This window comes from Leucoraja erinacea, chromosome 19, assembly GCF_028641065.1.
Source record: "Leucoraja erinacea ecotype New England chromosome 19, Leri_hhj_1, whole genome shotgun sequence".
In the NCBI taxonomy this organism is placed as follows: domain Eukaryota; kingdom Metazoa; phylum Chordata; class Chondrichthyes; order Rajiformes; family Rajidae; genus Leucoraja; species Leucoraja erinaceus.
Window position 1 is genome coordinate 20,145,653 of NC_073395.1, and position 21,726 is coordinate 20,167,378.

Here is a 21,726-nt window from a genome sequence, read left to right on the forward strand (position 1 = left end):
ATGGCTGATCATCCAACTCAGTATCCCGTACCTGCCTTCTCTCCATACCCCCTGATCCCTTTAGCCACAAGGGCCACATCTAACTCCCTCTTAAATATAGCCAATGAACTGGCCTCAACCACCTTCTGTGCCAGAGAATTCCAGAGATTCACCACTCTATGTGAAAAATGTTTTTCTCATCTCGGTCCTAAAAGATTTCCCCCTTATCCTTAAATTGTGACCCCTTGTTCTGGACTTTCCCAACATCCGGAACAATCTTCCTGCATCTAGCCTGTCCAACCCCTTAAGAATTTTGTAAGTGTCTATAAGATTCCCCCTCTATCTTCTATATTCTAACGAGTACAAGCCGAGTCTATCCAGTCTTTCTTCATATGAAAGTCCTGACATCCCAGGAATCAGTCTGGTGAACCTTCTCTATACTCCCTCTATGGCAAGAATGTCTTTCCTCAGATTAGGAGACCAAAACTGTACGCAATACTCCAGGTGTGGTCTCCCACCAAACATTTCCAATCCATGTCCCTGTCAGAGTGTCTTTCAAATGTTTTTATAGTACCTGCCTCACTACCTCTTCTGGCAGCTCACTCCATGCACCCTTCACCCTCTGTGTGAAAAAGTTGCCTCAGATTCCCGTTAAATCTCTCCCCTCTCACCATTAAGCTTTGTCCTCCGATTCTGCTCTCCTACTCCGGGTAAAAAGTGTGCATTCACCCTATCTATTCCCCTCATAATTTTATACACCTCTGCAAGATCACCCCTCGTGATCCTGCACTCCAAGAAATAAAGTCCTCGCCTGCCCGACCTCTCCCTATAGCTCAGCCCCTCGCGTCCAGGCGATATCCTCGTCAATCTTCTCTGCACGCTTTCCAGCTTAAAGGCGTCCTGTCCTCCCTATAGCAAGGTGACCAGAACTGAACGCAGTGCTCGCTCCAAATGCAGGATGGTAATTTGTCCTGTCTGTGTGTGAAATATTCAGCTGCAGTTTCCACACTGTTGCACGACTTCAACAGGCCATAAATAACACAAAAGAAATTAGTCAGGATTAATAATCAATACAATTTGCCAGCTGTTGGGTAAACATGGATAGCTCAGAGGGGAGTTGTGATAAAACGTTTCCCGCTCGGACCCCTGTGGTCTTCCCAATCGATGGTTAGAGGTTCAAGGTTGATGCTTGGATCTGCAGCGGGATGCACATCTGCATGCAGCTGCTGCATACCCTGCTGCACGGGAAGGGGCCCCATACAGCCTTGCTGCTACTGACCGAACTACTGGATCACTTCAGCCTCCAACGTACGTGTCGCACATGATGCCCAGTTAAACAAACCTCCTCCACCTGCACGGTGCCCATATCCCTTCATATCCATGAGCAGGATGGAACTGCAGATGCTGGTTGATATCAAAGTTAAACACAAAATGCTAGAGTAACTCATCAGGTCAGGCAGCATCTCTGAAGAAAAGGAATAGGTGACGTTTTGGGTCGGATCCCTTCTTCAGGCTTCTGAAGAAGGTTCGAACAAGTTTGTTCCATACACCCACCACCCGTTATGTAAACAAAGTTACCCAGGTTCCTATTAAATCTCTCTTCCCTCACCATACTTGTGTCTTCTGGTTCTCTAATCCCCTACTCTGGGCAAGAGACTCTGTGCATTTACCCAAGCTATTCCTCTCATGATTTTGTACACCTCTGTGGGAACACCCCTCATCCTCCCGCGCTCTAAGGAATAGAGTCCTAGCCTTCCCAACCTCTCCCTATACCTCAGGCCTTCAAGCCCTGGCCAATATCCTGGTAAATCTTCTCTGCATCCTTTCCAGCTTGACAACTCTTTCCTACAACATGGCCCAAAACTGAACTCAATACTCTAAACATGGCCACAACAACATCTTATACAACTTGTGTAGGAAGGAACTGCAGATGCTGGTTTAAAACAATGATAGACACAAAGGCCTGGAGTGGCTCAGCGGGACAAGCAGCATCTCTGGAGAAAAGGAATTGGTGGCATTTCAGGTCTCGACCCGAAACATCACCCATTCCTTTTCTCCAGAGATGCTGTCTGACCCACTGAGTTATCTTGTACAACTTGATCGGCATGGATGAATCGGACCCAGATGGCCAATTTCAACGTTGTGTATCTGTGACTAATTCAGCCATGCAGAAAATAGTAGAAATTGTCACGACTGGGCAGAAATCGAAGCGCAGCAGAATGGCTTTGGCTCAGAAAAAAATCACGTATTTACATCAAAAGAAGGATATCAAAGACCAAGCCATTTCACATTCTTAATTCCATGCACATCAGGCAGGACTAAAATAGAACACTTCCCTCCACGTTGGGCTTTGTGCCCATAAACTTATGTCTTGTCACAGTGGTAATCTCTTTTATTTCCAGCTTATTGATTCATATTTATCACATCTGAAGAGTTCACTAATCTTCTAGCCTGTCCCACACCGACTCCCACATCAATTAGAACTGAGCGCAGCATTACATCTGCTGTTATCTTTCACCGAGTACCCATTCAATTCTATTTCCATGCACCAGACCCCAACTACAAGGCGATCTCAAGGAAGCATTTTGAAAACGCCAGTGTTATAATGAGACCTTCATTATTTTGTCAGAACCTCTGTCGCGGCTTCTTCCATCAGTGACAGCCAAACAAAGCGATGCTTCAGCCTGTAGCCAGCGAATTGGATTACAATCTAGGTCATTCCTCAGTTACTCATTTTAAAAGGATGATTCCTGGAAATAAAAACCTCGGCAGTGGCTCAACACAATCCTTCGCCTCGTGCCCGGGGCATGAAGACTGGAGGAGGCCGGGCGAGGAGAGGGACGACGGTTCGCTGGGGGATCCGGACGGAGGTGACGGGCCTCTATGGCCAGCTGCTGCTGGGGCTGTAGAAATGGTGCAAAACCCTGGTGAATCTTGCATATAGATTCAGTGGGCTGCGTCTGTACATGCCGTACTTAACCGGGGATTGTACTTACGTAGGGCAATAATCTTTAGTGAAGATAGACACAAAATGCTGGAGCAACTCAGCGGGACAGGCAGCATCTCTGGAGCATAGGAATGTGTGACGTTTCGGGTCGAGACCCTTCTCCAGTCAGTCTGAAGAAGGGTCTCGACCCAAAACCTCACGCATTCCTTCTCTCCAGAGATGCTGCCTGTCCCGCTGAGTTACTACAACATTTTGTGTCTATCTCCGATTTAAACCAGCATCTGCAGTTTTTTCCTACACAAATAATCTTAGTGAACTGTGTGCAAAAAAAAGAATCTCACTGTACTTTGCTACATGTGGCAATAAAGAGCCATTGAACCATTCTCGTGACGCCAGGGACCAGGATATTCGATACGTCACAGAGCTAGAGCTACAAGACCGGTGATACCTCCAAACCAGAGGATAGACATCAACCCATTAAATCATGGCTATCCGTCTATCTCAACGCCTTCCTGTGCCACTTGAAGCGTTTGAAGGCAGGTGGGACTAATGTAGATGGGGCATCTTAGTCGGCATGGGCAAGATGGGCCGAAGGTCCAGTTTCCCTGCTGCCTGACTCTTATGACATGAGAACCACCACTCCTCCACCCCCAAGCACACATCCCGTCTCAATGGGCAAAAACCCTTCATGTCAAAACAAAAAGAAAATGGTCAGGTTTATTTTTCTGTCAATGGGTTCACAATTTCTTTGTAACTGAACTGAAGAAAATGTTCCAGGTGTTGGCTACCTAATCAACTAGGTAGGAGATTTTGTATGTTGTGATTTCACGCTTGCTGGGATGCAAAAGAAAGACAGCAAGAATCTTTGGTTTCACAGCCAATGTCTACAAGAAAATCCCATTCAAGTCATTGGAGAAAATCCAAATGTTAGTTTCTGTCGATCAACCTGTATTATACAGAGAAACTAGAAACTGCAGATGCTGGTTAACAAAAAAAAAAAATAAAAGATACAGCGTGCTGGAGTAACTCAGCAGGTCCGGCGGAATCTCTGGAGAACATGGATAGGTGACGTTTCTTTCAAACTGATATATTACAGTCCACTCTTTTTGTGCTTATAAGTAAGCAAGCCTTTTAGTAACATTTCAGCCAAGGTTGGTCAACCCCAGTTTCATTTTAAGGTTCAATACTGTGAAGAATATTTGTTGGTGTTATCCTACCACTCGAGTCCAAGAAACCCAGAGTTGCCAAGGGTGATCAAAGTTAAGTTTAGTTTAGAGATACAACGTGGAAACAGGCCCTTCAGCTCATCGGGTCAAAAGTTCTGGAAGAAGAGAAATGGTGTCAAGAGGGAAAAATAGATCAGCCATAATCAAATGATGGAACAGACTTGATGGGCTGAATGGCCTAATTTCTGCTCCTATGTCTTCCATGTCCATGCCAACCAATGATCAGCCGTACACTAGCACTATCCTACACACTAGGGACGATTTACAAAAGCCTATTAACATACAATCCCACAAATCTTTAGGGTGTGGGAGGAAACCGGAACACCTGGCGAAAACCCACGCGGTCACAGTGAGAATGTACAAACTCCGCACAGACAGCACCTGTGGTGAGGATCGAACCGGGGTTCTCTGGCACTGCGAGGCAGAAACTCTACCAGCTACACAGCCTTTCCCCTGTTGAATGTCAATCTTTCATCCAGAGGCAAAGACCCGTTTCCTCAGCAACCCTCCCAAGATGCCAGAAAATAGAACATCGGATGTTCAAAAGTGAACGAGCAAACTCAAGCGCTAAAGCACAGGTGTCGATTTGTCAATTCTGTGTTTGGAAGTTGTGAAAGTAAGATCGCAGGATTGAGAACATCAGATGATGATCCTGAGATTGTGCTAAAGGTACTGGCTGCCTTTGTATAGCACCTTCAGCGTTGCATAGTATCCCAGGGTACTTAACAGGAGCGATGCAGTCAAAGAGGAGATGTTTTGGAGTGCGATGGTCCCAGTCTCTAGCAAATGGCTTTCTATCCCAGAAAAGAGTCATTCTTTTGGTGATCAGATTATCACTGGCATGGCCAACATTTATTGTTCGTCTCAAACCTGACGTGAAGGATAAGTCTTTTGAACTACAAAAGAGACAGTGTAATTGGCAATTAAGACTCAAAGATGATGGCAAGACAATGTACTTTTAGTTTAGAAAAGCAGCAGGGAAATAGGCCCTTCGGCCCACTGAGTTTGTGCTGACCAATGATCACCCCGTACACTAGTTCTATCCTATATACGGGGGACAATTTATAGACAACAATTAACCTACAAACCTGTACGTCTTGAGATGTGGGAGAAACGCGGTCACGGGGATAACGTACAAACTCCGTACAGACAGCACCCATAGTCGGGATTGAACCCGGATCTCTGCCGCTGTGAGGCAGTGACACTACCGCTGCGCCACCTAAGCAGATGAGAATAGAATTATACATTGTGCATTGAGTGAACATGTTACTGTTGATTTTAAGATGGAGAAGCTACTTGCTGAAGCAACCCACAGATAGATTGGCCAAGGACACTGCCCCGAGGAACTCCTGTGGTGATGTTCTGCGGCTGGGATGACTTGCCTCCAATAACCACAACCATCTTCCTTTGAGGCAAAGAGGAGTCTTTCTTTTTAACGTCCACTGACTTCACCATTCCTCAGGGCTTCTCTGTGCCAGTCTCAGCCAAATAATGACTTCATGTCAAGGGCAGTCACACTCACCTCAGCTTGGCTCCTTGGTCCATGTTGTCCCAAGGTTGTTGAGATCTGGGACAGAGAGCTCCTGCCCAACTCAAATCGGTCAGCAAGCAGCATATTGACAACTAGGTCTTCTTGACACCTTCCATTTCCGTACTGATCCAGTGTCGACTGTATTGGAGCCAATTAACCAGAGTTTATTTGTTTTGATTTGTGACAGAACTGGATTCTCCCTGGAGCTAGATAAATGCTACTCACTGACCTGGGGAGGAGACACAAGTTTGGCGAAAGATAAAACTTTGTTCACACTACAGCTGAAATATTATCTCCAAAACATGTTGGCAAAGCAACGTGGATTAATTCTTATTCAAGAGAAGTTAAATATCTTGAAGACACAAGGATCTGCAGGTGCTGGCTTACAAAACAAAAAGACACGAAGTGCTGGAGTAAATCAGCAGGTTGTAGTGAAAGAGCCTAGCGTGCGAATAGTCTGTAGTAATCAAATAGTAAACAATAGGACCTTCGAGCCAGCACCGCCATTCAATGTGATCATGGCTGATCATCCCCAATCAGTATCCCGTTCCTGCCTTCTCACCATATCCCCTGACTCTGCCATCTTTAAGAGCCCTATCTAGCTCTCTCTTGAGAGTATCCAGAGAACCGGCCTCCACCGCCCTCTGAGGCAGAGAATTCCACACTCACAACTCTCTGTGAGAAAAGGGTGTTTCCTCGTCACCGTTCTAAATGGCTTACCCCTTATTCTTAAACTGTGGCCCCTGGTTCTGGAACACGTTTCCTGCCTCTAGCCCTTAAAACTCTTAAAGTTTCAACTCTTATATGTTTCAATAACATGCCCTCTCATCCTTCTAAACTCCAGAGTGTATAAGCCCAGTCGCTCCATTCTCTCAGCATATGACAGTCCTGCCATCCCAGGAATTAACCTTGTAATTAGTGCTTTGCTTGGTAACGAGGGAGGGCGGAAAAGACCGTCCGCCCCTATTAATGGCGCCTGTCGGAACGTTATTGGCTAGAAGTAGTGTTATGGAAGCCTCTTGCGTCACGTGGTATAAAGCAGGCGTCAGCAGCATGGACCTTTGTTCTCAGACGGGACACTGACAGGCTGGGGTTGTGACCAGTCACTTGGACAGGGCATCGGGAGAGGGGTGTGCTGCTGTAGACTTTTCCTGTTCTACCAGTTGGATCCTAGAACCTGTTCCCTTGCAACACTGGTCAGGCAGCAGAGTTCGTCAATCCTCGAAAGGGAAGATGGCGAGCGCTTAGCTTGGGTGAAATGCATGGGTTAAAAAAGAGATGCAACAAATCTCCCTTCACCTTTCTCCAAGAACAATCACAGCAGATCTGACAAGTCTCGTGCTGGGAATTGTTCAACATTATCACTCATTACAAACCAAGAGATATGTCAAGTTTAAGGAGTTGCCAAGACCGCAGATAGTGGCATCAATAGATTGATCGGTTTTTGTTGTGGTTTTCCTCTCAGCGTTGTTCGGTCAATATGTACAATCTTCCACTATGCTGATTTAGACGTTAAATGAAAAATCCTTTTTAAGAGTAGTTTGTGTGACAGGGACACATGAGGGGAGGATGGGCAGCGAGTAGTCGGACTCTCGCTTCGAGAGGGCTCTGCAGCTCCACAGACTGCAGCGATGAGCAAGTGTAGGAGAAGGGCACAAAGTGCTGGAGTAACTCAGTGGGTCAGGCAGCACCTCTGGAGAACATGGATAGGTGACATTTCCAGTCAAGCCCTTCTTCAGACTCCTTCTCAGTTAGTTAGTTTAGTTTATTGTCATGTGTATTGAGGTACATTTGTTACGTGCTATCCAGTCAGCAGAAAGACAATACATGATTACAATCAAGCCGTCCACAGTGTACAGATCCATGATGGGGAATAATGTGCAAGATAAAGTCCAGTAAAACATAATTCGAGGATCTCCAATGAGTTACATGGGAGATGAGGACCATTCTCTAGTTGGTAAAAGGGATGGTTCAGTTGCCTGATGACATCTGGGAAGAAACTGTCACTGAATCTGGAGGTGTGCATTTTCACACTTCTGTACCGGTTGCCTGATGGGAGAGGGGAGAAGAGGGATTGACCGGGGTGAGACTGGGCCTTGATTATGCCTGTGGCCCTGCTGAGGCACCGTGAAGTGTCAATGGAGTCAGTGGAAGGGAAGTTGGTTTGCGTGAATGTCTGGGCTGTGACCACAATTCTCTGCAATTTCTTGCAGCCAATAGACAATAGGTGCAGGAGTAGGCCATTCGGCCCCTCGAGCCAGCACCGCCATTCATGGCTGATCATGCCCAATTAGTACCCTGTTCCTGCCCCATATCCCCTGACTCCGCTATTTTTAAGAGCCCTATCTAGCTCACTCTTGAAAGCATCCAGAGAACCAGCCTCCACCGCCAGGCAGAGAATTCCACAGACTCACCACTCTCTGTGAGAAAAAGTGTTTCCTCGTCTCCGTTCTAAATGGCTTACTCCTTATTCTTAAACTGTGACCCCTGGTTCTGGTCTCCCCCAACATCGGGAACATGTTTCCTGCCTCTGGCGTGTCCAAACCCTTAACAATCTTATGTGTTTCAATGAGATTCCCTCTCATCCTTCTAAACTCCAGAGTGTACAAGCCTAGCTGCTCCATTCTCTCAGCATGTGACAGTCCCGCCACCCCGGGAATTCCCCTTGTAAACCTGCGCTGCACTGCCTCAATAGCAAGAATGTCCTTCCTCAAATTAGGGGACCAAAACTGCACACAATACTCCAGGTGTGGTCTCACTAGGGCTCTGTACAACTGCAAAAGGACCTCTTTGCTCCTATATTCGATTCCTCGTGTTATAAAGTCTTGGATGGAACTGTTCCCAAACCATGCTGTGATGCATACCGATAAAATGCCTTCTTCTGATGTTCTTTCCCATCAACTCCCACTCAAAAAGTTACAAGTTGCCTACACACTTTACTGTCACCATATTCCTCTCAACACCCATAGATTCTAGCACTCACCCAAGGGCAATTTACAGTGGCCATCAGTAGACCCACCCTCTCACAGTGCTAAGGACCCATGATCAGCTCACCGTCAGTGCCAGACATCATGCAGCCAGTGCACGTCTTTGGGATGCGAAAGAAAACTGGAGTCAGAGTCTTGCTGTGTGGAAACAGGCCCTTCGGCCCAACTTGCCCACACCGACCAACATGCCCCAACTACACTAATCCCACTTGCTTGCGTTTGATCCATATCCCTCCAAACCTATCCTATCCATGTACCTGGCTCTTTCAGTTCTTTAAAATTGCATGAGTACCTGCTTCAACTACCTCCTCCGGCATCTCGTTCCATATAACAACCGCTCTTTGTGTGAAGAGGTTACCCCTCAAGTTCCTATTACATCTTTCCTCCCTAAACTAAAACCCGTGTCCCCTGGTTCTGGATTCCCCTACCTCTGGGCAAAAGACTATGTGCGTTTACCCGATCTATACCTCTCATGATTCTTCACACCTCTAAAAGATCATCCCTTATCCACAGGAATAGTCCTCGTCTGCGCAACCTCTCACTTTAGCTCAGGCCCTCGATCCTGGCAACAGAACATCCAGAGGAAACCTATGCGGTCACACTGACAACGTGCGAACTCCACCCAGGCAGCAGCTGAGGCCAGATTTGAAGCTGGATCTCTGCAATTGAGAGACAGCAGCCCTGCTACTGCTGTGATCAAGTGGAAACAGGATTGATTCATTGTAATAATGTGCAAGAACTGACCTAGATTTTTGTGTTGTTTTCTTCCGAGGCAACTTTCAGAATGCTTTACTGCTGAATAAATTTTGACTTCACAGCAAAGATAACACGGATGTGATTTTTCCATCAGTATCTTTAGCTTAGTTTATTATTGTCACATGTACCGAGGTACAGTGAAAAGCTTTCTTGTTGCATGCTATCCCATTAACAAAAAGACTAGATGATTGCAATCAAGTCATCCACAGTGTACAGGTACCGGATGAAGGGAATAATATTTAATGAAAGATAATATTCAGTAAAGTCTGATTAAAGTAAGTCCGAGGGTCTCCAATGAGGTAGATGGTATCCCAGGACCGCTCCCTAGCTGGTGAGAGGACAGTTCAGTAGCCTGATAACCGCTGGGTAGAAACTGTCTCCTGACTCTGGAGATGCACATTTTCCTACTTCTGTACCTCATGCCTGTTGGGAGAGGGGAGAAGAGGGAGTGACCAGGTTGAGACTGGTCTGCATCTACAGTTAGTCAGCTCACCAAGTTACACTCCAGAACAGGAGTTTCAGCACAGAACAGCTTGTAAATTTGCTTTGTTAGCTCATGTATAAAATGTAGGCGACACTTACCTTTGCTTAAAAGTTGGGAGCATCATTAAACTTTAGAGATACAGCGTGAATACAGGTCCTTCAGCCCACCCCGTACACTAGCACCATCCTACACGCAAACAAGGGACAACTTACAGAAACCAATTAACCTACAAACCTGCACGTCTTTGGAATGTGGAAGGAAACCGGAGGAAACCCACGTGGTCACCCAGAGGAAACCCACGTGAGAACGTGCAAACTCCACACAGACAGCACCCATAGTCAGGATTGAACTTGGATCTCTGGCACAGAAGGCAGCAACTCTACAGCTGCGTCACGGTGCTCCATCCTCCTGGCAATAGTTTTAACTGGGTCACGTTAGACGTGTGTTTAGTCTGTGTATTAAAAACAGGAGGGGAAGAGATTGGGTAAAGGACTGAGTATTCACCCTGAGTAGGGGAATCAAAAATCAGAGGACACAGGTTTAAGGTCAGTGGTAAAATATTTAATGGGAATCCTGAGGGGCAACTTTTCAATGTTCCCTGCTGTGTTTTTCAATCAATTAGGGGGATGTTCTGGGCTGTACACAGTCAGGGTTAGCCTTCTCAACAAGATGGAGGCCACCTGCTGAGCTCGAAGCTCGAGAAATTGAATTAAAGGCCAAATTGTTCTCAGAAGTACAAATAGCATCGAACAATAATAGGGAAACAAATGAAATAAGGTTCTCAGCAGCAGAAGCTTGATAAAACTTTAATGACTCATTTGTCAAAGGCTGTCAGACAAGGCTGGATGTTGACTGGGCCTCCTCCATTGCCAGATTGAAGCCACACGCAAACTGGAGGAACAGCACCTCGTATTCCACTTGAGCAGCTTACAGCCCAACGGAGTGAACATTGAATTCCCCAATGTTAGGTAACTAGGTGACCCTTGGACTATCTTTAATCGACTCTTGCACTGAATGTTATTCACATTATTCCCTTCAACATGTATCTGTACACTGTGGATGTCATGTATTGTCTTTCCGCTGACTGGTTAGCATGCAGCAAAAGCTTTTCACTGTACCTTCTGTGCATGCGACAATGAACTAAACTAACTAACGAACCAAACCCCTTGGCAATTCTTCCTCCCCCCCATGCCCCATCTAGACTCGCAGCCATTTCTCCTTCCCCGACCCGAAATGTCACCGATCCATGTTCTCCAGAGACATTGCCTGACGGCTGAGTTATTCCAGCACTTTGTGTCTTTTTTTGTTTTAGCCAGCATCTGCAGTTCCTCGATTATATATGTGGCGGTTTGCTTTCTAGACGGACTTGCCACTCAGAGATCAACCTTCACTAACTGCACAGAGCAGATGTTTCTGCAATGGGCAGATGTTTAGTTTAGAGGCACTCTTGCCCACCGAGTCTGTGCTGATCAGCAATTCCCACACACTATCCTACACACGGACACTAGCGACAATTTACAATGAACAGAAGCTAATTAAACTACAAATCTGTATGCCTTTGGAGTGTGGGCGGAAACAGGACAACCCGGAGAAAACCCACACAGGCCACGGGGAGGACGTACAAAATCTGCACAGACAGCACCCCGTGGTCAGGATCGAACCCAGTTTTCTGGCACAACTCACCACTGTGCCACCATGCCACCGGATAGAAGCACAGGGGAAGTCCCTTCAGCCCAACTTGCCCATGCCGATCAGCATGCCCAATCTACACTAGTCCTACCTGCCCGCATTTGGCCCATTTATCCCTCTAAACCCATGCTTCTTAAATGTTGCTATAGTACCTGCCTCAACTACCTCCTCCAACAGCTTGTTGCATACACCCACTACCCTTAGTGTAAAATAGACCCTCAGGTTCTTATTAAATCCTTCCCCCCTTCACCTTAAAATGGCGACCTGTGCAAGCTGGGGAAAGCCAGGGATTGCTTGATACCAGTGAGCCCATTACAAAATGTCCTGGACCTTCTTCCATCTCCATTTGGAAGCGCTATTAATAACAAGGCATCTGCTACACCTCCAGGAGAAGAGTTTTACGTTTCATTTTCCACTTGATACACAGAAAAATCTCTTCATCAGACAATAACCACACAGCATTCACAGGTTTGGACACAAATTGTTCCCCTGAATAATTTGGGGTTTCCACACTGCCACAGCGGTAGAGCCACTGCCTTACAGCACCAGAGACCCAGGTTTGTTCTTGACTACAGGTGTTGTCTGTACAGGGTTTGTACGTTCTCCCTGTGACTGAGTGCGTTTGCTCCGTGTGCACCGGTTACCACCCACATTCCAAAGACGTACAGGTTTGTAAGTCACTGGGCCTGGGTAACAATTGCAAGTTGCCCCGAGTGTGTAGGATTGTGCTAGTGTGCGGGGTGATTGTTGGTCGGCGCAGACTCGGTGGGCCGAAGGGCCTGTTTCCACGTTGTATCTCTAATGTCTAGAAGTGTAGGAAGGAACTACAGATGCTAGTTTACACCAAAGATAGACATAAAATGCTGGAGTAACTCAGCGGGTCAGGCAACATCTCCAGAGAAAAGAGAAATAGATGACGTTTCGGATTAAGACTCTTTTTCAGACATCGCCAATTTCTTTTCTCCAGAGATTTTCTCCGGGTGCTCCGGTTTCTTTCCAATCTCCAAAGATGTACAGGTTTATAGGTTATTTGACATAGTAAAATTGTAAAGGATATTGTTAGTGTAGTCAGCGCAGACTCGGTGGGTCGGAGGGCCTGTTTCCACACTGAGTCTCTAAATTAAGATGCTGCCTGATCTACTGAGTTACTGGAACGCTGCTCCAGTTGTCAGCGATCGCTTTGCCCAACACCTCCGCTCAGTTCGCAATAACCAACCTGATCTCCCGGTGGCTCAGCACTTCAACTCCCCCTCCCATTCTGAATCCGACCTTTCTGTCCTGGGCCTCCTCCATGGCCAGAGTGGGTCTCACTGCAAATTGGAGGAGCAGCACCTCATATTTCACGGGTAGTTTACACCCCAGCGGTATGAACATTGACTTGTCCAATTTCAGGTAGTCCTTTCTTTCTCCCTTCTTCTCCTCCCCTTCCCAGTTCCCCCACTGCCTACTGTCTCCGTCTTTTTTTCCCCCACCCCCCCCCCCCCCCCCCCCCCCCCCCCCCCCCCCCGACGTCAGTCTGAAGAAGGGTCTCGACCCGAAACGTCACCTTTTCCTGTGCTCCATAGATGCTGCCTCACCCGCTGAGCCACTCCAGCATTTTTGTCTACCACCGAGTTACTCCAGCATTTTATGTCCATCTTCTTTCAAGACTAAATAAGTAACAAATGTTGCCTCCCTGTATTAAATATTCATATTTACTTCACAACCTCTCACTAGAATTGTAGGTGCAATTGATGCGATTATTTCAAGCAGCCTGTCTCAGCAACTTACACGCAAGTGTTGCTGACAACACGGCAGCAGATCATCTATCTCCAGGAGCTTCTCCAGCTCCCACTTATACCTTTCTCACTCATGTCTTTCCAGCTTCTTAACTACATCGGACATCCCCCTCAATCACAGCGCATAGCTATGTGCTCCACATCCATTCGTTTCCCCAAAGAGAGGAGTTTCGCCCAAATTTCACACTTCAAATTTGGGGGGGGGCAACTTTTTAATCATATTTCCATCTGCACTGCGGCTTTAACATTGCGGTCCCTTTGTTAGGGATCGACTGCGGGAGTTCTAACCACAGGAGCTTCGATCACCCCCGACGCGGGAGCTTCGATTGCCCTGACTGCAGAAGTTTCGATTACCCTGACCACGGGAGAAAAGGAGGAAAGAAGGTACAAGTTATTTGCCTTCCATCACAGTGGGGAATGCGAGGTGGCCGAAAAAACAAGATGGATGTGCTGCCTGCACTGGTGAGGACTCGGAGGGAGTGCCGTGAGTGCAGTGATCTCGGTATTTTGCGGGGACATGACTCCATGAAGGCACCCCGGAGTCTAGTGCGAGTGTGGACAGCTTTCTGACTGTTCGGGCGGACAGGGACTGCAGAGAGAGTGACAGCGGTCAGTAGTACAACATTGGTCACATCACGGTGAAGGAGCGTGTGTGTGTGGCCTGGACATTGAACTGATGACTGTGAATCTCCGCTTATGCTGTGTGCCCCGGGATTCTCATACGCCGTTGTGGTGGCTGTTTAAGTCTACGCTTAATTTTTATGTAGTTATATATCTTGGTGCTTTTTTGTATGACTGTTGGCAAATCAAATTCCTTGTATGTTTACATACTTGGCTAGTAAATTAATTACAATTACAATTACTCTGGTTCCAGTCTCACTTACAAACTTCCCCATGTATCCAAAACTTTTCATGATGTGTAATATTCACCTTCAATGCAAGTTGAATGTCACTCACCATCGAAAGGTATCAAGGATCAGTCTCGCCCCAGTCACCCCCTCTTCTCCCTACACCTATCAGGCAAGAGGTACAGAAGTGTGAAAACACACACCTCCAGATTCAGGGACAGTTTCCTTACAGCTGTTATCAGGTAACTGAACCCATCCTATCACCAATTAGACAGTGGTCCTGACCTACCATATACCTCATTGGAGACCCTTGGACTATATTTAATCTGACTAAACGTTATACCCTCTATTGTGTATCTGTACACTGTGGACGGCTTGATTGTAATCACATATAGTCTTTCCGCTGACTGCACAGCATGCAACAAATAAGCTTTACACTGTACCTCGGTACACATGACAATAAAATAAACCAAGGATGCAGCCAATATCAATGGCCCACTTCACCACGAGCACGCTCACATCTTGCTGCTACCATTGGGAAGGAGGTACTTGAGCCATGGAACTGTGACCAGGCTAGAGAACAGCTTCTTGCCATTGTGTTTGAGAAGGAACTGCAGATGCTGGAAAATCGAAGGTACACAAAAAAGCTGGAGGAACTCAGCGGGTGCAGCAGAATCTATGGAGCGAAGGAAATAGGCAACGTTTCGAGTCGAAACCCTTTAGGGTTTCGGCCCGAAACGTTGCCTATTTCCTTCGCTCCATAGATGCTGCTGCACCCGCTGAGTTCCTCCAGCTTTTTTGTTTACCTTCAGCCTCTTGCCATTGATCATCAAGCTCTTGAATCAGCCTTCACAACCCTACCTCAACACGGAACTACTATTGACTTTCCACTACAAAGTACAGGAGTAACTCAGCGGGTCAGGCAGCATCCTTGGAGAACATTTGGATAGGTGACATTTCGGGTCGGGAGCCTTCTTCAGACTGATACTAGTCTGATTCATGGTCTGGTTTACCTAAAATAAATGATCATTTATTGCAGGAACAAGAAACTGCAGAAGGTACACAAAAATGCTGGAGAAACTCAGTGGGTGCAGCAGCATCTATGGAGTGAAGGAAATAGGCAACGTTTCGGGCAGAAACCCTTCTTCAGACTGATGGGGGGTGGGGGGGAGAAGGAAGGAAAAAGGGAGGAGGAGGGGCCCGAGGGCGGGGGGGGGGGATGGGAGCAGACAGCTCGAGGGTTAAGGAAGGGGAGGAGACAGCAAGGGCTAGCAAAATTGGGAGAATTCAATGTTCATGCCAACCGGACGCAAGCAACCCAGGCGGAATACGAGGTGCTGTTCCTCCAATTTCCGGTGTTGCTCACTCTGGCAATGGAGGAGACCCAGGACAGAGAGGTCGGATTGGGAATGGGAGGGGGAGTTGAAGTGCTGAGCCACCGGGAGTTCAGGTAGGTTATTGCGGACTGAGCGGAGGTGTTCGGCGAAACGATCGCCCAACCTCCGCTTAGTCTCCCCGATGTAAATCAGCTGACATCTAGAGCAGCGGATGCAGTAGATGAGGTTGGAGGAGATACAGGTGAACCTTTGTCGCACCTGGAACGACTGCTTGGGTCCTTGAATGGAGTCGAGGGGGAGGTGAAGGGACAGGTGTTGCATTTCTTGCGGTTGCAACGGAAAGTGCCCGGGGAGGAGGTGGTACGGGAGGGAAGGGAAGAATTGACAAGGTAGTTGCGGAGGGAGCGGTCTTTGCGGAAGGGAGACATAGGGGGGAGATGGGAAGATTTGGCGAGTGGTGGGGTCACGTTGGAGGTGGCGGAAATGGCGGAGGATTATTTGTTGTATTTGCCGGCTGGTGGGGTGAAAGGTGAGGACTAGGGGGACTCTGCCCTTGTTGCGAGTGCGGGGATGGGGAGAGAGAGCAGTGTTGCGGGGTATGGAAGAGACCCTGGTGCGAGCCTCATCTATGGTGGAGGAGGGGAATCCCCGTTCCCTGAAGAGCGAGGACATTTCAGATGCCCTGGTGTGGAACGTCTCATCCTGGGAACAGATGCGGCGTAGGCGGAAGTATTGGGAGTAGGGGATGGAGTCTTTACAGGGGGCAGGGTGGAAGACGTGTACTCCAGATAGCCATGTGAGTCAGTTGGTTTGTAGTGCATGTCGGTCAGAAGTCTGTCCCCTGCGATGGAGATGGTGAGGTCAAGGAATGGTAGGGAAGTGTCTGAAATGGTCCAGGTGTATTGGAGTGCTGGATGGAAGTTGGTGGTGAAGTGGATGAAGTCAGTCAGTTGTGTGTGGGTGCAGGAGGTGGCCCCAAACTGCAGATGCTGGTTTATACCAAAGATGGACACAAAGTGCTGGGGTAACGTAACGAGTCAGACAGTATCTCTGGAGAGAAAGGATGGGTGATGTTTCAGGTCGGGTCTGAAGAAGAGTCCTGCCCTGAAACGTCGCTCATCCTTTTTCTCCAGAGATGCTGCCTGACCTGCTGAGTTACACCTGCATGTTTAGATTTGATTGTACATTTATTTGTTGTGTTGCTGCATTTAATACGCCCTCAGCAAGTAAGAATTTCATTGTTCTGGTCCCGAAGGCAAATACCACGCAAACATTATTGACTTGAATGTGAAATAAAGCAGGGGGGGGGGGGGTTACATTTGATGTGACCCTTTCAGGATGTCCAAAGTCAATCAAGCATGTTGGTGAACAAGGCAGGAAGCTCGGCAGTAAATCATCGAGCAGCAAGTTTCCACAAGCAGGGTGATAGTGCCCGGGTCACATTCAAATGCTGTCGACAAGAATAAAACATTAGCCCCGGGGAGAACAGCCCTGTCCTCAAAGGGTCAGCGGTTTTATTATTCCATCTGGACTTGGAGACGGGGTTTTAGCTACACGTTCATGCAGATTGTCAGCACAGCACAGCACTCGTACAATAGGTTGACGAGTTCTAGGAGAAGAATTAGGCCATTCAGTCTATCAACTCTACTCCGCTATTCAATCATGGCTGATCTATCTCTCCCTCTCAACCCCATTCCCCCGCCCTCTCCCCATAACCCCCGACACCTGTACTAATCAAGAACCCGTCACCCTCCACCTTATCTATTAATCACCATCTTCCTATGAGTATAGGATTGAGTACAGGAACATCTCTCGTCTGGTGCTTGGGGGAGTATGACCTTGACTCCACACAGACGGCAGTGCGTATCTGGAATGAGCATCCACAGGAAGCTATAAAAACAGATACAATCACCACCCTTTAAAAAGGCATGTGTATAGGGAGGGTTTAGAGGGATATGGGCAATATGGGTAGCCTAGTAAACCAAGATAGACAAAAAGTGCTCAGCAGTCAGGCAGCATCTCTGGAGAAAATGGATTAGTGACGTTTCAGGTCGGGACTAGTTGCAGTATACCAACTTGGTCAATATGGACAGTGTGTGTCACGTCTTACTAATGGAGCCACAGGTAATCATTCACATTGAAGACTAAACAAAATGCAGCAAATATTTCAAAAGCAAACAATTGATTTTGGACCAGGTGCGAGAGAGAAAATTGTAACCAAGGAGGGGAAAAATGTTCGATGAACGAGCTGCCAAAGGAGGTAGTTGAGTCAGGTACTATAAAAGCATTTAAGAGACATTTGGACAAGTATATGGACTGGACAGGTTTCGAGAGATAAGGCCAAGCTCATGCATGTGTGACTAATGTAGATGGGACTTGTTGGATGGTGTAGGCAAGTTTGATCGAAGGCCCTGTTTCCATGCTGTATGACTCTATGACTGTAAATATCACCAACAATAATCTGATAATCACACGAGCTCACAAAAATAGATATTCCCAGTTTAAATAATAATTTGGCTTCTTAGCGTTGCCGACCATCTCGACAGATCAACCACTTTTCAGATTGAGAAACATTTGAGTTGGTAGGTAGGGCTCATATCAATACACAACTCAGTGCTTTGGACGTCGTTGGAAAAGCAGTCACATAAAGCAGGGTGCATGTTTGCAGGAACAACAGAGTTTAATTCAATGAGACAAGTCTGAGCCAAAACATCCTCTCAAATGTGGAGGCTGCAATGAAGGCCACAGAATAAATGTTGGAGGCGTTTGCAAACGTCCTCACAACAGCCTGGTTCAGCTGTGCAATTCGACCGAGGTGGGCTATGAAATGTACAGAGAATGTCTAGCTGGACCGATTGGGAGACGAGACCTTAGCGGGGAGGGTTCCACGAATGTGCAGCCTCTTAACCCGACTCCTCTTACAAGTGCAGAATGGCATTTAAACACCTTCCATTCTTGATCTCCCAGAAGGAAAATGTAATCCATTTAAATTATCTATATTACTAAAAGTCTGCTCTTGACCGGTTTCGGCTTTCTGTGCTGCAATTTCTGAGAGAACGCTGCCACCTACGGCCGTCATTTTTGGCCACCTCGCTCAGAGCCGCCCTCCGCCGCATGTTTGCCGTGGATTTTTCCCGTCGATGAAAATTGACAGAGATATTAATGTTTTTACAAAATTCCCCATTCTCTCTGCTGCCCCATGCTGGAGGGAGGGGGAGGGACTATAAAACCAGGAAGTGGTATGCCTCAATCAGTCTCTGCAAGTGGTGTGCCTCAATCAGAGCTCTGAATGACACTGACAAATGTCTACAGCACTGTGAGTACCCTTAATTTGGTTTGAAAATGAAAATATGGTTAGAGGTAAAAAAGCACTGCCTGCAAATTGTTGTTTGGGTTTGGGTTGAAGTAAAAAGGCACTCCCTCTTCCCCCCACCTCCTCTCCCCTCCTCCCACCCCCCCCCTCTCTCTTTCCTCCTCCCCCCCCCTCTCCCTCTCCTCTCCCCCCCTCCTCTTTCCTCCTCTCCTCCTCTCCTCCTCCCTCTTCCTCCTCTCCTCTCCTCTTCCCCATCTCCTCTCCTCCCCCCCTCCTCTCCCCCCCTCTCCTCCCCCCTCTCCTCTTCTCCCCCCCCTCCCCTCCCCTCCCCTCCCCATCCCCTCCACACCCCCCTCCCCTCCACACCCCCCCCCCTCATCTCACCCCTCCACACCCCTACCCCTCCCCCCCTCCACCCTCCCTGCCTCCCCACCTCTGGGGGAACAGACCCCCGCCCCTCATCTCACCCCCCTCTCAGCACTCCCTCTCTCTCTCCCCCACAGAGTCTCGTCTCTCTCTCTCACTCTCCCCTCCTCGCCCCTCCATTTACGTGAGTGCCCGGGGGGGGGGGGAGACAATTAGTGTGTGACGCTGCATGCCGCCTCCACCCCCCCCCCCCCCCCCCACAACTGCACGTTGGGAGAACAGACCCAACGGGTCTGCACTTGGTCTAGCATATATATATATATATATATATATGCAATAACTTCATCCAACAAAGACGACAAGGCATCTCCGGCTCCACAGGGATGCATGATCCTACAATTTCAACAAGGTAGTCACTACACCGTCTCACCAACCCAAGCGTACTCCTCATGGCCCCAGCAGATCTGAGAGTAGGGCAGGTCTGTGTCTAATGGTCAATGGGTTCTTCCTATCTCAACCCCCTTGTCCAACATCTCCACCCCGAAGATCGACACAATGTGCTCGGTTAACTCCGCGGTTCAAGCAGCATATCTGGAGGAAAATATTTTCCAACATGCTCCTGACCCGGGGAGCAATGGGGAAAGGAAGTCAGATCACACCTGGACCTCCATCTCCTCTAGGTGGGATAAAGACAACACAAGGTCTTCCAAATCCGGTGGCTGTAAATTGGAGGGGGAGAAGGTTGCCTTGTCCATCCTGGACTGATCTCTCTCTCAGCCATAACTTTCTACCGTCAACCTGGGGTGGGCTTCCATCCTCCCTGCTTCCACCCCATGAGGAGGGTCTACAACTTCACGAGAGAGAGAAAGAGAGAGAGAGAGAAAGAGAAGGAAGGAACTGCAGATGCTGGTTACATCGAAGATAGACACAAATGCTGGAGTAACTCAGCAGGTCAGACAGTATCTCTGGAGAACATGGATGGGTGACGGTTCGGATCGGGACCCTTCTTCAGACAGATAAAGAAGAGGTTGAATTCTGCTAGGAACAACTTGACACAATTGAGCTAGTGAAAACAATAACGGATTAGAGTTATTAGGGAGGGGACTCTCTGCCTGTCTCCCGTCTCTCTCTCCCACGCATACCAGTGTTGGAATAAAAACACCCTACACAAACGGCCAGAATACGCTTCTACTAACTGCATCAGCAGCATTGCAAGATAGCACACACACACACATAGAAAATAGATATTCACATCCAAACACAACCCCTCACCTGGATTGAAGCCTCCTCGCTATTTATTGTTCAGTGTGAAGCAGGCTCTGCCTGTCCAGCGCCGCTTTATCTGGGTTTCTGAGGGGGCTCCCACAAGCAGAGTTCAGGCGCCCTCCTGTCAAGAGCGAGTGGCTTTATAGCGAGGGTGAGTAGAGGCGGAGGCAGCGGCGTCTCCCGGCGCCCCGCACGCCGCATCCCTCGCCCATCCCTCCAGTCACAGCCCGCTGCATCGGCCGCTCCCTCTGCCTCATTGGACGCGGCCAAGGCGCTGCATGGCATTGATAATTCAGCAGCGAGGAGCGGGCGGCGTCTCCCCCTCCATCCCCGCCTCTCAGAGTTGCTGCAAGTGACATTGCCAGGGATGGGTGGGTGGCTGCCTGGCTCTTGGTCCGGCAATGGAGAACCAGTGGTCGGCGAGTGTGCGTGTAAGGGGAAAGTGAGAGGGCAGAGGATGGGAGTGATATATGGCTGAGTGTATGTGTGCGCGTCTAAATGTGGGTCTATTTGTGTGTGGGAGGGGAGAGGGTAGGGATGGGTGTGTGTACCTACTATAGATGGGAGTGGGTATATGGCTGAGTGTGTGTGTCTAAATGTGGTGTGTTAGTGTGTGTGTCTAAATGTACGTATTAGTGTGTGTAAATGTGCATGTGTAAAGGCGAGTGTGTGTGTTAAATGTGGGTCTATTTCTGTGTGTGTAAATGTGTGTGTATATGAGTTTTGGTGTGTGTAAATGTGTCAGTGTGTGCGCATCTAAATGTAGGTCTATTGTGTGTCTAAATGTGCACATGTCTAAACGTGAGTGTATTAGTCTGTGTCAAGTGTGGATGTGTTAGTGTGTGGGTGTATTTGTGTGTGAGTCTAAATGTGGTCTAAATGTGAATGTGTTGGTTTGTGTGTTTCTAAATGTGAATTTTAGTGTGTTTAAATGTGAGTGTGAGTGCGCGTGCATCTAAGTGTGGGTATTAGTTAGTGTGTTTGTGTCTAAATGTGAATGAGTGTGCGTGCCTGTGTGTGAATTTGTGGTGTGATTGTGTGTGTAACTGCACTCGAATGTGTGTGAGAGGGAAGGGTTGGGACTGTACTGACATAATTCCTATCCCAGGATCCCGGCAAGTCACAGTAGGAATAACCTGTTACATCTGCTCCTACATTCAATAACAACATGGCTGACCTCCATACCCTTTTCCAGAACCAACCCACAATTCTCATTTCA

The 21,726-nt window shown here is 47.8% G+C and overlaps 1 protein-coding gene across 3 annotated transcripts in view; it reads right to left on the minus strand.

Moving 5' to 3' along the window:
* The window catches only part of syt1a (synaptotagmin Ia), a 214,160-nt gene extending 193,461 nt beyond the window's left edge, over positions 1-20,699 (minus strand). For all 3 annotated transcript variants that reach the window (XM_055650555.1, XM_055650556.1, XM_055650557.1), the window contains exon 1: positions 20,514-20,699. The gene's annotated coding sequence lies outside the window, so the exon portion shown is untranslated. The remainder of the gene's footprint in view (positions 1-20,513) is intronic.
* Between the last annotated feature and the right edge of the window lie 1,027 nt (positions 20,700-21,726).